At 34.3% G+C, this 19,075-nt stretch overlaps 1 non-coding gene across 1 annotated transcript; it reads right to left on the reverse strand.

Annotated features, from left to right (window-relative positions):
• Nucleotides 1-224: 224 nt before the first annotated feature.
• LOC113600432 (U6 spliceosomal RNA) lies at nt 225-328 on the reverse strand. The gene has a single exon (XR_003421426.1). It is a non-coding gene; the product is annotated as a U6 spliceosomal RNA (small nuclear RNA).
• Nucleotides 329-19,075: the final 18,747 nt, after the last annotated feature.

Here is a 19,075-nt window from a genome sequence, read left to right on the forward strand (position 1 = left end):
CTTCATGGTGATGGTGATTTTACTATCCTGTGGACTGCATTTTGTGTACCAAAGACTCAGACAAAAACATGCTGTATTTGAATTCTCATATAAAAGCAATCTCTTATTGTGTTTTATACATTGTATTTTTCCTTTAGTCAATTGATTTTTAAGACAGTGTTTTTTGGTGTGTGTGTGTGTGTGCGTTCTTTTTTTTTTTTTTTCATTTTGTTTTGGTTTTGGTTTTTAATATGGAACACTTCACGAATTTGCATGTCAGCCTTGCACAGGGGTCATGGTAATCTCTGTATCATTCAAATTTTCGTATATGTACTGCTGAAGTGAGCACAAAACAGTGTTTTTCAATATTTAACTGATACTGGATTTGATTTGTCTGATTATTCTTTTGATTAGCAATTTCTCTCTTTTTAATTTTTTTAACGTTTATTTATTTTTGAGACAGAGAGAGACAGAGCATGAATGGAGGGGAGGGTCAGAGAGAGAGGGAGACACAGAATCAGAAGCAGGCTCCAGGTTCTGAGCTGTCAGCACAGAGCCCGATGGGGGCTCGAACTCACAGACCGCGAGATCACGACCTGAGCCGAAGTCAGACGCTTAACCGACTGAGCCACCCAGGTGCCCCTCTTTTTAATTTTTTTAAATTCTCATATGTCTCAAATAAGCATGCAGCAAAAAATTACTCATTATCTAAAATTAAAATTTAACTTGTAACCTGAGTTTTATCTAACAAACATACTTTAAGCTCTTTTTTTTTAAAATTATTAACGTTTATTCATTTTTGAGAGACAGAGCATGACCTGTGGGAGCCTGGGGGGGGGGGGTGGCAGGGGACAGACAGACGGGGAGACATAGGATCCAAAGCAGGCTCTGGGCTCTGAGCTGTCAGTACAGAGCCTGATGTGGTGCTCCAACTCACAAACCATGAGATCACAACCTGAGCTGAAGTCGGATGCCCAACTGACTTTTTTGTTCTCCCCTCCCCCACTTTTGCCATGATATAGTGTGTTCTTTATGTTTTAATGCCTTTAATCAGAAGTTCTATTTCATTTATTATTATTAAGCTGATATTATTCCGTTTCCTTATGTTTGAGTATGACATTTACTTGTCTAATGATCCATGATAATGCATTCTTAGATTTTTGAAGCTATACTGGCCAGTATACAGCATATCATCATTTTAAGTGTGCATAGGCTTTTTTTACTTTTAATGGTGGAATTTGTATAATTTATGGCTTTAGCTATATTGGCTTAAGTTTATGTCATCTTATTTTATTTTTTCTTAGCATTACTGCTTTGCCCTGACCTTATTAGGGTATTATTAGCGTAAACAGCATATTTGATTTCCTTTTATCTTTTAAGTCAATTGGCAAGGTACAAGCTTACTTAAAAGTTATAATGAACTGTAGTATTTTCCTATGTTTTCCTATTCTCAGGTAATCAGAAATAACTTTGGATTTTACTATATTCAAAACAAGCAAGTAGTTGTATCCTTTTTTGGGATGTGGGGGCTTCAATGTGTCCTTCCTTTACCTACATTTGCCCATCTCTATCAATTTAACCCCAAATTCAGAAACTCTTTTTCTGTGGTCTTTGTTCTCTTTAAATTCTGTGTCTTCTAGCATTCAATAATTATTTAGATATGTAAAATATAACCTACCTTTGTTAATGTTTGTCACAATATTACAAAAGATCACATCTCAAAACTAAACAGCAATATATACTTTAAAATAATTCATCCGAATAACAGAAAGCAGTATCCAGAAATTGTTTAATGAAAACCTTGTATATACTCAAATACTTTAGAAGTCACGAATGGCTTTTTAATTTTTGTTTACAGAGGTAACTTCTGATTGTTCACAACTTTCTTCTCTGACAGACCTTAAAAGTGCTGTTGCATTGCGTTTTCATTTTGCTACAGTAAGAACTTGAAGCTACTCTGATTTGTACATTGTATTATGTCTATTTTCATCTACTTACACTTACAAAATCATATTTCAATATATTACCAAAAAATGAAAGGATATATCATATACAGACACTGATTTTCCATTGGTCATTTTAATTGGACCTCAAAGAGTTAAAGTTCTAAATTCAGAACTCATTCCACCAGGTGAAAATTTATTCCACAATATATTTTCAGATGAGTTCCATGAATCTTCTTCTATCTTCTTCCTCAATACATTTAATTGTTCCCATAATAAAGTTCTAGGTTTACCTTATATCAAATATGTTTTGTGGTAGTACCTTTATATCTATATAACACCTTGATTGAATTTTCTCTTTTGTCATTTCTGCATTTTACTGCTTCCAACATTACCCTATTAATATATTATTCCATTAATGTATTATGTTTCGGCTTGAAATATGCATCTGTGTGTTCAAATCTACACAACTATTTTTCTCTAATACTCATGGAGCAAGGATTAATATTAGATATTCTTCTTGTTCTATTTTGAGGAAATGTATTTAAGAGATAAATTTATTTCCAAAGACTTATATTCAGAACAAAAATTCATTTGAGCTATACAGCATTCACATTAGTGTTTATTTTAAACCATCTTCTATAGGGGCACCCAGGTGTCTCAGTCAGTTAAGCATCTGACTCTTGGTTTTGGTTCAGGTCATGACCTCACAGTTCTTGGGTTTGAGACCCAGATCAGGCACTGTGCTGACCGTGCAGAGCCTGCTTGAGATTCTCTCTCTCTCTCTTTTTCTCTCTTTCTCTCCTTCTCAAAATAAATAAATTAATTTAAAAAATAAAATTCTTTCTTTAATAAAATGGTTTTAGTTTTAATAAGTTGTCTGTACTGACAGCTGAAAAATTCCTTCGTTTAGATGATTATATTTGTATGTTTGTGGAAGAAAAAGAGAAGGTTTGAGGCAAATATTGTTTAACATGCTCCAATGTTGAACGCTTCTTATATACTTCATATTAAACAAAAGTGCTACTGCATCGCATTTTCATCTTGTTACAGCAAGAGCTTGAAGCTACCCTGATTTGAACATTCTATTATGCCTGTACCTGTAAGTTACAAAGTCATATTTTAAAATATTACAAAATATAAGAAAATAATTAACAGAAAATTCCTACCAAGTAGTTCAGACAATTCATCATTCCAAGACAGTGTGGAGTTACAGAGATGAGATCAGGAAACGAGGGAAGATCTCGACTATGAGCCTGGCCATTTTTATGTCACTTTTTTTCCAGAGGCTCTTTTGTTCCAGAGGCTTCTCTAGAAGTAAGAACAAACTAAGAAGGGATCAGTACTAAAATCATGGCTGAACTTGCAATCATCTACACTTCTAATTGGATTACAGTGATCATTGATTGATGAAATTCCTCTGCTAACTTAATGCCAGAAAAAAAGCATACATTTGGAGAAAATAGAATCAATAGAAAAACAATGGAAAAAGAAAATAAAATAGAAAGTAGACACTTATATTATTTTTACCTTTTTTATGCATCCTGCTTGAGTTTCAACATCAAATAGCCAGTCAGAAAAGAGAAAGATAATAATAAAGACTGAGAGAGAAAGAGAGAGAGAGAGAGAGAGAGAGAAGGAGAGCGACAAAGACAGATAATAAAAACAGATCTTTAGGAAGTTCAAATGATGAAATTATCAGACAAGCTATGAAATCAATATGATTAATTTGTGGAAGAACTTAAAACACAAAGTAGAAAATTTTGCCATTCAACTTGGAATTGCAAAAAAGGGAAGTAACTGTTTTAAAAAATTACAAAAAGATAATATCTAAAATTAAGAACACTTAAGTTTAATAGCATAATTGACAGAGCTGATAAGAATAGGAGAGCTGTGAGATAAGTCAGTATAATGTATCTAGGCCAGCAGGACAAAAGGAAGGAAAACAGACAGTAGAAAGAAAAATAGAAGATTCAGGAAAAAGGTCAAGCACAGGGGTAACCAAGGGCTAAAGAGGTGAGACTGGGTTGGACTAGAGATATATTTGAGGAACTCATGACTGATAACCTCCCAAGGTGATGAAGGTCACCATCCACCAATCAAGAAGTCCACACATGTGTGCGGAGTGCACATGCGTGTGCACACAGATACAGTTGGTCAAAGGTAAAGAATATTGCTCCTAGTTTGTATTTCTCAAGACACCACAGAATACACTTTAAAACATTTTCAATCCAGCATAACACACATTGAGTCCACACCTTAACACAGTAGTTTGCCTCAGAACATTTTTGAAAAATTATATTCTTCAAGCAGTCTTATATGGCATAGAGACAAGGAAGATACACATTTGCTTTTCCAGTAAAATTGTTTGCCAATAACATAATTATTTCTCTCTTTCATTAATAATCATTTCGTTAGCTCATTTTTTTTAATTTAACGCTTAATACATTTTTAAATTTTTTTTAACATTTATTCATTTTGAGAGAGAGAGAGATAGAGAGAGAGAGAGAGCGTGAGTGGGGGAGGGGAAGAGGAATAAGGAGACACAGAATCCGAAGCAGGCTCCAGGCTCAGAGCTGTCAGCACAGAGCCCAACACAGGGCTTGAACCCACAAACTGTGAGATTGTGACCTGAGCTGAAGTTGGGTGCTTAACCGACTGAGCCATCCAAGCACCCCTGCTTAATATATGTTTTAAAAAACTTATTCATTTTCAGCTAAGAAGTGACATTTAATATGGAAATAACTGCATCTGAAAATTTCTACAATAATATGGTTTTCATCAACCACCTCTTTCAAAGAATTTTATTCTGACCTTCTAAAAATGATTATTTCTGGATACCTATTATAATCTTACATTCAATTACTCTTTCTGTGACTATATTTACCTATTTTTACAAAAGGCTACTATATATGATGCAGTTAAATAGCATTTCTCATCCAGGTTAAAAATTCAGCTGGTCATATAACTGATCGAAACTTTTGATTGGATCAAATCAGGTCATCCGCTTTGGTTTCTTGTTTACTTTGTTAGTTTCTTTGTTTTTGAAACAGTAATAAACTCAGATTTCAAAATTCAACAATTATTAAAAAGAAAACAACACGTGCATCTGGGTGGCTCAGTCATTTAAGCATTGACTTCAGTTCAGGTCATGATCTCAAGGTTGGTTGGTGGGTTGGGGCGCCTGGGTGGCTCAGTCGGTTGAGCGTTCCACTTCGGCTCAGGTCATGATCTCACAGTTCGTAAGTTTGAGCCCCGTGTGGGACTCTGTGCTGACAGCTCAGGGCCTGGAGCCTGCTTCAGATTCTGTGTCTCCCTCTCTCTCTGTCCCGTCCCCACCCATGCTCTCTGCATGGAGCTCTGCGCTGACAGCTTGGAGCCTGGAACCAGCTTTGGATTCATCGTCTCCCTCTCTCTCTCTCTCCCCTCCCCCCCATTTGTGTTCTCTCTCTCTCTCTCTCAAATAAATAAGTAAATAAATAAATAAAACGTTAAAAAATGGAAAAGAATAAAAATCAATTCACTTGAGTCCTCTGGAAATGCAGTCACCCCTTAAGACACAAGCAACGTTACAAGATTTTTTATTTCATTGGAGAGATATTGTGTATGGGTGTGTGAATGTGTGTTATGTGTAATATAATAAATATAATATAATATAATATGTATAATTTTCCTAACTTTTTGAGAAAAGTGATATCCTGCATTACATCTTTCTCTGTTTCAGAGACCTTTTTCATGCCTCTCACTGGCTTCTAAGCAACTTGTTATACTAGAATGAAACTCATTAAAACTAGTCAAATGAGAAGGGTACATTCTTTCAAGAGTTCTTAACAGATTGGCATATATTATAGTCACAATTTATAAAGTATTCTGTCCTTACTTTGTTCATATTCTGAAAGGTCCCTTTTGTTCCACTATTTACTTTTGCTTTCCACAGTTGAGTTTGTTATACTAAATTACAACAGAAAACAAGGCAAGGTACAGACATCAAACAGAGACAGGATGACAAGAATTTGCAGTTATTTGTTTAATATTTCTAATGTAACATCAAATTTGAGTATTAAAATCAATATCCTTGTGAAAGATATCACCATCTGGAGTGAATATTTGAAGTTTGTTTCTTTATACTCGATAATTTACTAACATCAGTTTTGATATATATGTTACTTCCTCACACACATACTCTTTATATCCTGGAAATATAAAGACCCCTAAATGAAAAATGAGGATGGGATAAGTGACATATTTTAAAAACCTCTACCCCAACCAACTATGGAGATTTAAATAGTGACATGGGGATAGATGAGGTTATTTTAAAATATTTTTAAATATGTGTATTCTGATAAGCTTTTGAATAATTAAAATTCCTCAGAGTAACTATTCTGGGCATCACATGAGCAAATGTGTTTAAGGATCCAGGGGGAAAACAATGAAGCTTGTCTGTGGTTGGTAGCATGGCATAACACAAAACATGCTAAATTCTTAAACAAGCTACTCAGATCCAGCATAGTTTTGCCATGTAAGAGAAAGGAAATACAGGTCTTCTGCCACTGTAGATTTTCTACAGAAATCAGAAATTCACATTGGTATTGAAATAGTCTGATTTCTACATGTCTCCCAATTTAGCTGATATTAATGATGCGTGTTTCAGAATACATAAGGTTTATTCTACTATCTCAGTAGATTCTCATGACACGCCTATACGTCAGGCAAAGAAAGCAACCAAGGATCACGCAGTATAATTTGTCCAAGTCTGTTCAGTAACAGCCAGTAGTTCAGCAGTAATTCTTGAAGCCTGAATTCTGATAACACTTCTCCCATTTGATACATTAATTTATGGTGAGTGAATAAAGAGTCCTTCTGATTTTCTCTACTTTGTCTGAAAACTCCAGCAGGGATTTTTGTTGTTGTTTATGTCCCTTTGTAACAGGTGTCTTTCCTTCATGCTCAATAGTTATTTCAATTAAACTGTCAGGATATGTTTCACACTCACCCAGACCTGGCATCTTACAGCAGTGTGCGCACAACCTTTTACAAGGAAGTTTGGAGAGCTCTCAATGAATGTACAAATGGCTTCATATAAAAGTCTTCTGATCTCTCTCCGTATAGCACTAAACAAATCCCTAAATAGGTTATTGTTGTAAGAAAAATCAAATATTTGGCTCTAATTACACATAGATTTAAAACTCAGTTTCCACAAGGACTGAAAGTAAAGGACATTAAGTTTTGCTTTGTAAGCTCTTCTAGGAATGAATTGCATTGGCCTCTTGAAATGCCTCCTAGTCATCATTTTCAAAGGCATTTAATGGTTGTACTAGATCTAAATCATAACTTACATGTGCATTGATACTTGGTAGTTGTATTAAAGGCCTGAGTCAGCACTGGCCATGGCCGAGCAAGATCAGTTTATTTGGTGGCTTCCACCCAAGTGGAAAAGGTTGCAGCTTTCACCGTGACTGTGATAAACCACTCCGTCTTGTAGCCTGATAGAGAAGATTCTTTGAACTTATTATATTATTGTCTTCTTTGTTATAAACTTGATATAAGTTGTAAATTTAAATATGGCTTTTCATAATTAAAAAAATCATAATTGTAGAGTTTTGAATTTGAAGGCAAATGAGAGAACACAGCCCAGTCCCTTATTTTTAGGACAATGAGGCACACAGCAGGATGACTGCTCCGGGTCATATAGCTTGTTAGCAGCTAAGTTGGAATGAGAACACAGGGCTCCAGAATGTAAGGCTAATATTTGAACTCCTGTTCTACGTTGTTAAGTGCTAGGATTTAGTATTCAGCCATGCTGACATAAATGGAAAGAAGAGGAGAGGTGGGAAGTCAGACTTGGAAACAACACTGATATTCTTTGTTAAAGATTTCCTACAAAATGTTTCACAGAGGCTATAATGTTTTCTCTCTTACTGAAAAGCACCTGAGATAATCAACAACTCCACAAAAAAGGCAAAACCACACAGATTTGAAACAACCATGACATTTCACGAGCAAGAATTTCTTCCTAAAGATATTTATTTTAATTAATCTTTTGATGCTCTTTTGCATTCAAGCTATTCTTCTAGGTGACATGGGCGTAGACAGTTCCCATACTATGAAACTTAGAAATGACACAGTGCAAAATAATTCTTCCATCAAGTGTTATTTAGGATCAGGAGGAAGTGATATCGTCTCTGATTAATATATCCAGAATAGATTTATGGAGATAATACATGTGATTTGCCATTAAACAAAAATAAACAAACACTTTTCAACGGGTAGTAATGAAAGCATCAGTCCCAATACAATTAGTAATGTATATTCCCAGCAGAGGGAGTGACAAAATAAAGGTATTGACTTACGTCAAGAATGTAGCAGAGGAGGGGCGCCTGGGTGGCGCAGTCAGTTAAGCGTCCGGCTTCAGCCAGGTCACAATCTCGCGGTCCGTGAGTTCGAGCCCCGCGTCAGACTCTGGGCTGATGGCTCGGAGCCTGGAGCCTGTTTCCGATTCTGTGTCTCCCTCTCTCTCTGCCCCTCCCCCATTCATGCTCTGTCTCTCTCTGTCCCAAAAATAAATAAAAACGTTGAAAAAAAATTAAAAAAAAAAAGAATGTAGCAAAGGGTACAATTTGACTGAGAGGTAGTATATTTCAAAGGTAAAAGTGGAAGATAACCTTGGTAAATAAAAAAATCTTGAATGTTATACTATTGCACTTAGGTGTTATAAATATAGTAACGAAGGACTATAGAAGATGTTTAAACAGAGAAGCGATGATGATTAAAACGACACTTTAGAAAGATCGTGCTACTGATAGGATGGGTAGCATAGGGATGGTACTGCAAGGAACGAAGAATTTGAAGACCTGCATTTGGATGGAGCAGTGGAAATGTATGATACAGAAACATGTGACTTTCTTGAAATAAAATCAACATATCTTTATAATTAATTCAATGGGGAAAGTGAACAATAGAAGCAAAAAGTTACCATTGGGGCGCCTGGGTGACTCGGTTGGTTAAGCATCCGACTGTTGAAATCAGGCCATGATTTCACAGTTCGTGAGTTCAAGCCCTGCGTCAGGCTCTGTACTGACAGCGCGGACCCTGCTTGGGATTCTCTCACTATCTCTCACTCTGTCCTTCCCCTGCTGGCACTCTCTCTCTCTCTCTGAAAATAAATACATAAAATTTTTTAAGTATCATTAAAGATTATTTAAAATTTCACACCTTTGAAGAATATGATACAATAAACAAAGATAAGGAAGTCAGTTAAGTGGAACACATTTTGAAAGAAAGGTAGTGAGCTTTGTTTTGAATCCTCTAATTTTAAGAAGACACTAGTCTGGCCAGGTGATTTTTTATTGAAAGATTTAGATATGTGAATATGGCAGGCATCCTTCAAAATGTGATATTGGAAACAAAGGGAATGAAAATCAGCAAAAAAAAGTGAGAATTTCAGGAATACATTCAGGAATATAGAGAAGGTAGAAACAGTGATCCAAGCAAAAGAGTCAGAGAAGATATAGTCAGAATGAATGAGGCAAACTGGTGGGTGCTGAATGATAAAAATAACCAAAGTGAAAAAAAATCCCGGATGAAGTTGGAAAAGGTGAGTAACTTCTATTTTCTTTAAACTCTGAACCCAAAGCAGACCTTAGAACACAGAAAGTCTGAAAGTCTTACCACGGAGTGTAAAAACATGACATATATTTCTTATTTGAAAATAAATAGCCTGAGATTTAAAACACCTGTCACACCGTCAGAGTGATATGTGCCATTTTAACACATTATGACATCATTTCATGTTGAAAAGCCTTTTTCTAGATTTTGTTGACTAGATTATATGATGCCTGTCAAACTGACTGAGTCCATCACTGACACAGATAAATGTACATTATGAGTAAACACAGGATGTTTGATATGTGAGTGAAATGTCAAGGCAAGTCTCCTAGCTAATTCACGGCTTCTTCCAAAATAAGCACTTCTTTATCTGATGAATCCCTATGAATGAGCAATACTTTGCGTGTTAAAGTTACATAATATTAATTTTTTTTTATAACAGAGCAATGCATGTCTCCAAAAACTAAAACACAGCATTAGGAATTTCACACATTTTTTTTAATAGTTGATAAAATGACACATTTGGTTTCAAATGACACATTCATTTTTCCCCATTACATTCTTTACTCTTCATTAGCATTACATGAGACAATTTTCCAAAATAATATTTATTAGCAGCACTTTCTAACAAGTAGAAAACTTTTTAAAATAAACTTCACTTCAGGAATAGAGAATTTCGTATTCCAATTGCTTGCTTTTATTGAAGTGATAATAAGTATATTCAAAAGAATAAAAGGCTACTCTGATGTGTTGAACAATAGTAAGATTGTTCTACCATTATTTAACATTTCGTTGTGAAAAATATTGAGAAAGTTATACAAAATCCATGGTTCGAGTCAATAATAAATAAATGTGACCTGATCTTTCAAATATAAGACAAAGGATATTAAATTAAAAAAAAAAACTGTTGAAGAAAATTTTATACACCTTTTTGTTCACACACACACACACACACACACACACACACACACACCACCACTGTCTTTCTCCTTATATCATTTGTATCAGAGGATTTTAGCTTTCCTAAAAAATAAGGGTTTGGATTTTTGTTTCCAACATTTAACTGGAAATATACGAAAACTTCTCTGCTACAACTCTCTTCAAATTATTGGAATGTGTGTATTTAAAATTGAGATGATGCAAAATTAATGCAGTTTTTCAGATCATGATTTTTTTTAATTATGAATCCATAGAAATAAAATGGCTTCAAAAACAGAATTTGTGTTGATTTTATCTACTGAGTTTATCCCTGGCTACTGGAGACTGGGATTTACCAAGTAAACAGGTCAAATGACAAAGCCAGGGCTATGAGCAGAAAAAAAGTTTAAACTGGAGCATCCAAGTGGAGCTAAGACTCCAAAATCACAAAATCCTCATAAGTGGAGCTAGACAACAGGGAAAACACGCATGTCCAATTTTGGCTCTGGGAAGAGCAGGGGAAAAAATTTTGTGAAAATTTTTAACCATGAATGTCCATTTAGATTTGGGGTTAAAATCCACTTACCTTTATGATTGGAAACCCCAAAGTAAAAAATCTGAAGAGATTTCTGATTGGTAGGATGTTTAACTCCATGACAAAAACAAAGACAAGAATGTTTTAATTCAAGCCTCAATGTCTTGATTAGCAGACCTTAAGTTTTGAGAAAGTTTATTATGAATTATTCAAATTTGCTTCATTTCCAGTGTTTTGCATTTCCATATACATGTAAATTATATTTAAAATAAAATACACAGTCTGCTTGGATTTTGACTAAGATTACATCAAATGTAACAATATTGAATCTTAAAATCAATTAACATGCTTTATATCTTCAAATTTAGGTCCTTTTTGTTTTCTCTCATCAGGGCTTTCTAGTTTTCAGTATACAGCTTACACACACATTTTGTTCAATTTGTGCCCAATATTTTATTTTTTGGAGCTTTTGAAAATAGTATTTGCTTTATAAATTGGATTCAATACTTCACTGCTAGTATACAGAAATGCAATAGATGTATTTGTATTATCTTGCACGCTGCAACCTTGCAAAATTCACATACAACTAATGTGTATTTATTGCAGTTTCTTTGGATTTTCTGACAATGATTTCATCTGTGAATTGAAACAGTTTTATTTCTTCCTTTCTAATCTGTATGAATTTTATTTCTTTTCATTGCCTTTTGCATTGGTTAAAACTTTGGATACAATGCTGGATGCCAGCCTTGTTCTAATCTAAGAGGAGAAAGGATTCAGCCTTTTAGTATTTAAGCATCATGATAGCTATAAGGTTTTTGTTGATGTCCCTCATTAGATAAAATTGTTCCATTCTACTTTTAGTTTGCTGAAAATTTTTACCATGAGTGAATATTGAATTTTGCCAAATGCTTCTGCATCTATTAAGATGACCATAGCATTTTCCTCTGTTAGCATGCTGGGAAACATTAACTTTCATAGAAAATATTATTTTTCAAGGTTATTCTTCTTGTATATTGCTAGAATAGGTATATTAACATGTTGTTAAAAATTTTGGAGTCTAAGTTCATGAGTATTTCTGCCCTTATAGTTTCTATTTTTGTTGTTTCTGTGTTAATTTTGATATTAATGTGACCTCATAATATTTGACAGAAAGTATACCCTTCTCTTCAATTTTTCTTTTTTTCCTTTTCTTCAATTTTTCTGGAAGTTTTTGTGTGAAAATATAGAATTGTTCTTTCTTAAGTGTTTTTGAAAGTTTCTCCAATAAAATTTTCTGTGCCTGAGGTTCTTTGATGGAAAGATTTTTACTAAAAATCCACTTTGTTTAGTAGATGTAAGACTATTCAGGTTATCTATGTCTTCTGAGAAGTTTTCATAATTTGCATCTTTTGTAGAATTAGTCCATTTCAACTATTTGTTGAACTCATGAACACAGAATAGTTTGTGGAATACTCTCTTTCTCTCTCTCTCTCTCTCTCTCTCTCTCTGTCTCTCCCTCTCTGTAGTGGGAAATGACTTTATTTCTTACACTGGATTCCTCTTTTCCATAATCCTTGTTTGTCCTAATATATGGCCCTAATATATTATTTTGGTTCTAAGGGTAATGACAGGCAAGATGAAGAAACTCCTTCAGGGATAAAAATGATTCATTCTGCAACTATTCATGCAGTCCTTGGCACACCTATTCCCTGAGTTAAAGAAAGAGCTTCTTGGCAAGAAAGTGACGTCTAAGGCCATTCAGGAACCGTCCATGTAAAAAAAGTACAGCTGTGAAAGAAGTTGGCCCCAGAAAACAAACTGTTGATTAAAAAAAAAAAAAAAACAAGATTACACTCCAATAAACTGTTCTTCGTTTCACATTTGAGGAATGTAGCCATGTGGCATAAATGTTGAACCCATAGCCACATTGTTGTTTTGAAAGACCAGGAACTAGAACAGCTAGGTGTTTTCTCAACTTTATTGTGGGGGGAGGGGCAGTCAGGAGGGAGGAGGGGTAGATGTGAAGGTTTTGGGTTTTTCAATGCAAAAGAATTTATCTTGTGTTTGATACCAGATGAGACTGTAAGAGTCATGGTCCTCCTTATGCCTATATGCCATTTCCAGGTGAAATGTTCCAGGCTTCTGGCCCTGATGCCTAAGAAGGGAGGCCCTTCTAGGCCTGAGCTCTAAAGACTGCTTGTGATTCAGTTTGCACATTATGTAAACAGTCACAGACTTGCTGAAGGGGGTGGTGTTCTCGATGCTGCCACCCCCGATCGAGGGGGATTTTGGAATGCAGGAACAGGAGTTGCAGGCCAGCAGCAGCCTGCATTTCACGGGCATGGTTCCGTCCAGACAGTGTGGGAGACATACAGCTGGGTGATAAGCTGGTGGAGCCCTGGCCCAGGATTCCCGAAGTCTGCCAGTTTAGGATGAATCATCTGAGCCTGGCCATCTGGATATAAGATGTACTTCACAGTACTCTGAAGATCCTGCACATGTTCTAGGCTAGCATCAACATCCAGGGCCACAACCAACCCAGATGTAAACTGCAAAGCGATGTCTGACTTGCCCACTGGCAAGTGGTGGAGGCTGAAGCTTTGTGGATCTGCTCTGGAAGGGGGATGTGCAGGAAGGTACTCTGCCACAGCATGGTCTGTAGAATTTTGACGACTTCTCTAGGTTTGGATGTCATGAGTCACGGCATAAGGTCAAGAAATTTGTCCACAAAGTTTTCCTGCAGGTCGGGCAAATCAGTAATAAAACACCTCTGAAAAAAGTCCATATCGTGTAAAAACTTTGCACACATTCCAAATAAGGGTCACCTCCTCCAGTTGTCCGTGCTGCTACTATAAATTGCAGTGCCGTGACTTGCAGCCTCATGTGATGTATAATCACTACTTGTTTATCTTCCACACCACTGTACAGGAACTCTATTTTGTAGGTCTCCTCCATGATCTGTTTTGCTGCTGTTGCGGCCAAATCACTCTGTTTCAAATACAAAAGGGTGGCCACATTCCACACTTTTCCTTGCAAGGCCTACACAGACAAATCAGGAGAGAACAGAACACAGAGGTTGCAAAGATTGGCATATCATTTGAGATTTATGTGTTTGTTTTGCTTTTGTGTGAAATCTCTTATGTAATGGGCAGAAATACCCCCTCTCAATAAAAAAGTCCATACCCTAATTCTATCTTAAACTAACTTACAGGGAAAATTGACTTGACCAATGTGATAAAATTGAGGATTAAGATAGGGAGATAATTTTGGATTATCCAGGTAAGCCCAAAGTCATCATAAGGACCCTTGTAGGAGAAAGAGAAGGGCAAGAGAGTCAGAATTAGAGAAGGTGCTATGATGGCAGAAGTGGTGAGAGAGAAGGCAATATGAAAATGGAAGCAGATGTGAAAGGGATGCAGGTCCCAGTAGAAGATGAAAATGGCAAGGAAGCAGATTCTTTCTTAGAGTCCCCAGAAAGAATGTAATGTGGCTGACATTGATTTGAAAATTTCCAACCTCCAGAAATGTAAGAAAGTCTATTTCTACTGTTCTTAGCCAATAAGGTTATAGTTATTTATTACAATAATAAACTAGTATCTTATTATACCTTTAATGCCTGTGTGGTCCACATGGTACCCCCTCCTTTGTTTCTTACATTGGTAATTGTGTCTTCTCCACTTCCCCCCTCCTTTGGCTTGCTCAGTTTGGTGGGAGCTCAATTATACTGATTGATTTTTAAGAAGCCATCTTTTAATTTCACTGATGTTCTCTATTCTTTCTCTGTTTTGATTTAACTGACTTCATTTCAACTATTTATCTTATTCTTCCCACTTGTTTTGGATTTAATCTTCTTTTCTTTCTCTAGTTTCTTAAAATTTTCTTATCTTATTGATTTGAGACATTTGTTCTTTTCTAGTCTATGCAACTGAGAGTCAAAAATTCCCTCTAAGCAATGCTTGAGCTGAATTCTAAACATTTTGATATTGTGCATTTTCATTTTCATTCATTTCAAAATATTTTTAAACTTGTTTTGAGAATTCCTCTTTAACCCATGAGTTATTTAGAGATGTTTTGCTTAAATTTTAAATAATTGGGAATTTTTCAGTCATCTTTCCATTATTGATTTTTAACTTAAACCTCTTATTATCACATAGAATATACACTGCATGATTTTTATTCCTTTAAATTTCTATAAGTAGTGTCCCAGAATAGGATTTATCTGGGTTAATGTTAAATGCACTTGACCAATGTGATTAAATTGAGGATTGAGATGGGGAGATTATTTCGGATTCTCCAGGTGAGCCCAAAGTCGTCATAAGGACCCTTGTAAGGAAATGTATATTTACCTGTTACTGTGGTGTGTTCTATAAATATCAGTGAACAAACAGAATCAATTCAAAGAAAATCTCTCCTAAACATATCATAATAAAAGTGACAAAGAGATAAAGTAAAGAAAAAAAAAAAACCTTTAAGACAGCTAGAGAGAAATAACACAATGCATGATACATGGGAACAGTGATTCAAGTAACTGGTTTCTCACCAGAAATCTTAAATGACAAAACTATGGAACAAAATTTTAAAGGAAAAGAAGGAAAACACAGAGTTCTATATCTAATACAAATACCCTTCATATATGAATGACATTTTCAAGTGAAGGAAAACTAAGAAAATAAACAGCAAGCAAACTGGCTATATACAAAAATGCTGAAAGGATTCTTCAGGCTGAAAGGAAATAATGCTAGTGGGCAACATTAATGGTAACTAGCTGGATAAATACAAAATACTAAAAACTTCTTCCTTAAGTTCTTACAATTACTATATATTTAAAATATGTAATATTGGTTGGTAAGTTTTTAAATAAATGTATATTAAATACACATAACAACTATAATATAATGGTTGGTGGTAGTAAAAAAACCAAACTATTAACAAACTATTTGTCTTCAACCTTTCTATATTTTATGTGAAGTGATACAATATTAAGTCTAAATAGTTTGTGAAATCTTAGGTCTGAATGTTTCAATTTCTAGAGCCACTTCTAAAAAAATACAAAAAAGGCAAAAGTAAAATAGGTAAATTAAAAGAGGTAATTAGAAAATTCTAAATAAGCTAAAAGGAGCCATGGAAATGGAAACAATGACAATAATAACAAAACAAATGGGGCAGACAGAACACAAAGAAGAAAATGGTGTACTCAAAGCCAACCACATCAGTTGTTGCATACCAAAAGTTAATGATCTAAATACTCCAATTAAAAGGAAGAGATTGGCAGAGTTCAATAAATAATAACCACAACAGTATTTTACTATATGCCACCTGCAGGAGATAAGTTTTAAATATAATGACACAGATTGGTTGAATGTGAATGATGGAAAATTATACACCAGGCAAATATACATATGAGAGGACCAGGATAGTTATTTAATCAATGATTTAAAAGACTCTAAGACTAAGAGAATTACCAGACATTATATAGATATTTTATAATTTAAAAATGAAGCAGTTCATCAGGAAGAAACAATTATAAATATGTGTGTGTCCCAAATAACAAACTCTCAAGTTATAAGAAGAAAAAAAAAAAGGTAGAACAATTAGGTAATAAAGGAAATAATGAAGAGCAAGTGATCAATGGAATAGAAAACAGACACATAATAGAGAAAATCTACAAAACAAAAACTGGTTATTTAAAAAGATTGACTACATTGCCAAGCCCATATCTAGATCAAAAAGAAAATTAGGGAAGCAACACAAAAAAACTTAATATCAAGGATAAAGCAAGAGATTTTTCACTACAGATTTGACAGATATTAAAGCAATAGCAAGATAATACTATAAATAATATTATGTCAAGAATCTGATAACTTCAACAAAATGTACATTATACATTATACATTTCATTAAAAAATTACAATTTACTGAAATTAACACAAGAATAAACAGATTCTGGGAAGCATAATACCTATAAAAATAAATTGAACTAATGACAAAGCTTTTACAAATGGGAAAGCTCTTTTACAGATAAGTTTACTAGTAAATTCCATCAAATATTGAGGAACAAGTTAATACCAATCTAACATAAACTATTTCAGAAAACTGTCAAAGAAAATTCACGGCACATTTCTCTCTGGTCACCCAGCTTTATTGGCATAATGTTTTTGAGGGCAATATAACCCTAATATGAAAACCTAACAAATATATTACAAAAATGAAAAGCACATGGACACCTGGGTGGTTTAGTCGGTTAAGGGTCCAACTTCGGGCTCAGGTCATGATCTCACGGTTCGTGAATTCAAGCCCCACATTAAGCTCTCTGCTGTCAGTGAGGGGCCTCCTTAGAATTCTCTCTCTCTCTGTCGTCCCCCACTGGTCCCCTTTCTCTCTCAAAAATAGATATTTATAAATAAATAAATAAACAAACAAACAAACAAACAAGTGAAATTTTAAAAAATGAAAAGCACAGACTAATAGCACTCATGAGCATAGATGGATAAATAATAAAATATTAATGAATCTAATTTCAACATAAAAAGAATAATATATCATAACCAAGCAAGTTTTATTCAAAGAATGTGAAGTTTGTGTAACGTCTGAAAATCAAATAATGGAATTCATGATAGTGACAAAATAAAGGAGTACTACATAATCATTGTTACAGATTCAGAAAAATCACTTAACAAATTCAACACCTATCCATTGAGAAACAAACCAAAAAGAAAACCTCTCTGAACAACTAGAGATAGTAGGGAACTTACTCAAACTGATAAAGAACAGATAGAGAAAACCTTCAGTCAACATCATTCTTATTTTTGAAAGTCCAAATTATTTCCCCATGCTTTTTATAAAAAAGCAAAAGTACCCTTTTCCACCACTTTTACTCACATTTTCTTAGGTTCGATAGGTATTTGCAATTAGCCAAGAGAAACTAAGACATCAAGAACAGAAGGACAATATAGTCTAGATATGTAGCTAATATAATTGTTTTCCTAGAAGATCCCAGGAAACCTATGAAACAAGAGCTTGTAGGCAAATTTAGCAAGATCAGAGTTTACATGGTCACTATACAAAAATCAGCTAGTCTTTCACATTAGCAGAAAATAATTGGAAAAAATATGAAAAAGAAAATTCAACTTTCAGTAATGCCTAGAAACATAAAATGTTTAGAAATAAATCTAGCAAAAGGCATCAATGACCTCTATACAAACATTGTTGCATAATATTTTTAAAGACTTAAATAAGTTTGTGAGATATACCATGTATATGGATTAGGAAATTCAATCTACCTTATGATGGCAATTGTCTCTTAATTGGTCAGTACCTTCAAGTATCAATCAAAATTACAGTAGGCTGTTTTGATAGAGATTTTTGAGCTTTTCCTGAAATGTATGTATAAATGAAAAAAAAAACAACTAGAGGATAACTATAAAGCAGTTTTTAAAATAAAGAAAAAGTGGAGTCACTATATCAGATTTAAAGCCTTACCTCTAAATATGCAGGAATTAAAACACTTTAATAACGGTGAAAAGATAGATATGTAGATCAATGTAGTAAAATACATTATCCACAAATGGGTGGCAAGGCAATTCAATAGGAAAAGAAAGTTTTTAACAAATGGTGCAGGGTTAACTGGGTATACTTGTAAAAATACTTGAGGATTTATCCTAATTTCACACCATATTCATCTTATTTATATTAAAATAGTTTTAACTATTTCATAATTCATAAGTTGAACTGGAACTAAAAATAAAACCTAAATAGATTAAACCATTTTATTGCAAGTTGGTTATTTCTGGAACAGAGATGGAAATTGTTTTCGTTTCAATCTCATATTCTACAACCTCTCTTATTGGTACAAATACTATGTCTTCTTATTTTCCTCTATTTTCAGCTACAAATATGTATTGGCTCCAAATAATAATTATGTCTCTTCCCTACAAACTCACACTGTAGCTCTCTTTTCATGCTATTATCTTATCATGCTATTATTATATTTTTGAAAAAATATTGTAATGTGGTATTAAATAAGAAAATAAAGGCAAATATAGGCACCTTTGCCTTATTAAATGTCTCTCTCTCTATTATTTGGTTTTTGCCTTAATAAAACAAAAACTTTAGCATT

Source organism: Acinonyx jubatus, chromosome D2, assembly GCF_027475565.1.
Source record: "Acinonyx jubatus isolate Ajub_Pintada_27869175 chromosome D2, VMU_Ajub_asm_v1.0, whole genome shotgun sequence".
Classification (NCBI taxonomy): domain Eukaryota; kingdom Metazoa; phylum Chordata; class Mammalia; order Carnivora; family Felidae; genus Acinonyx; species Acinonyx jubatus.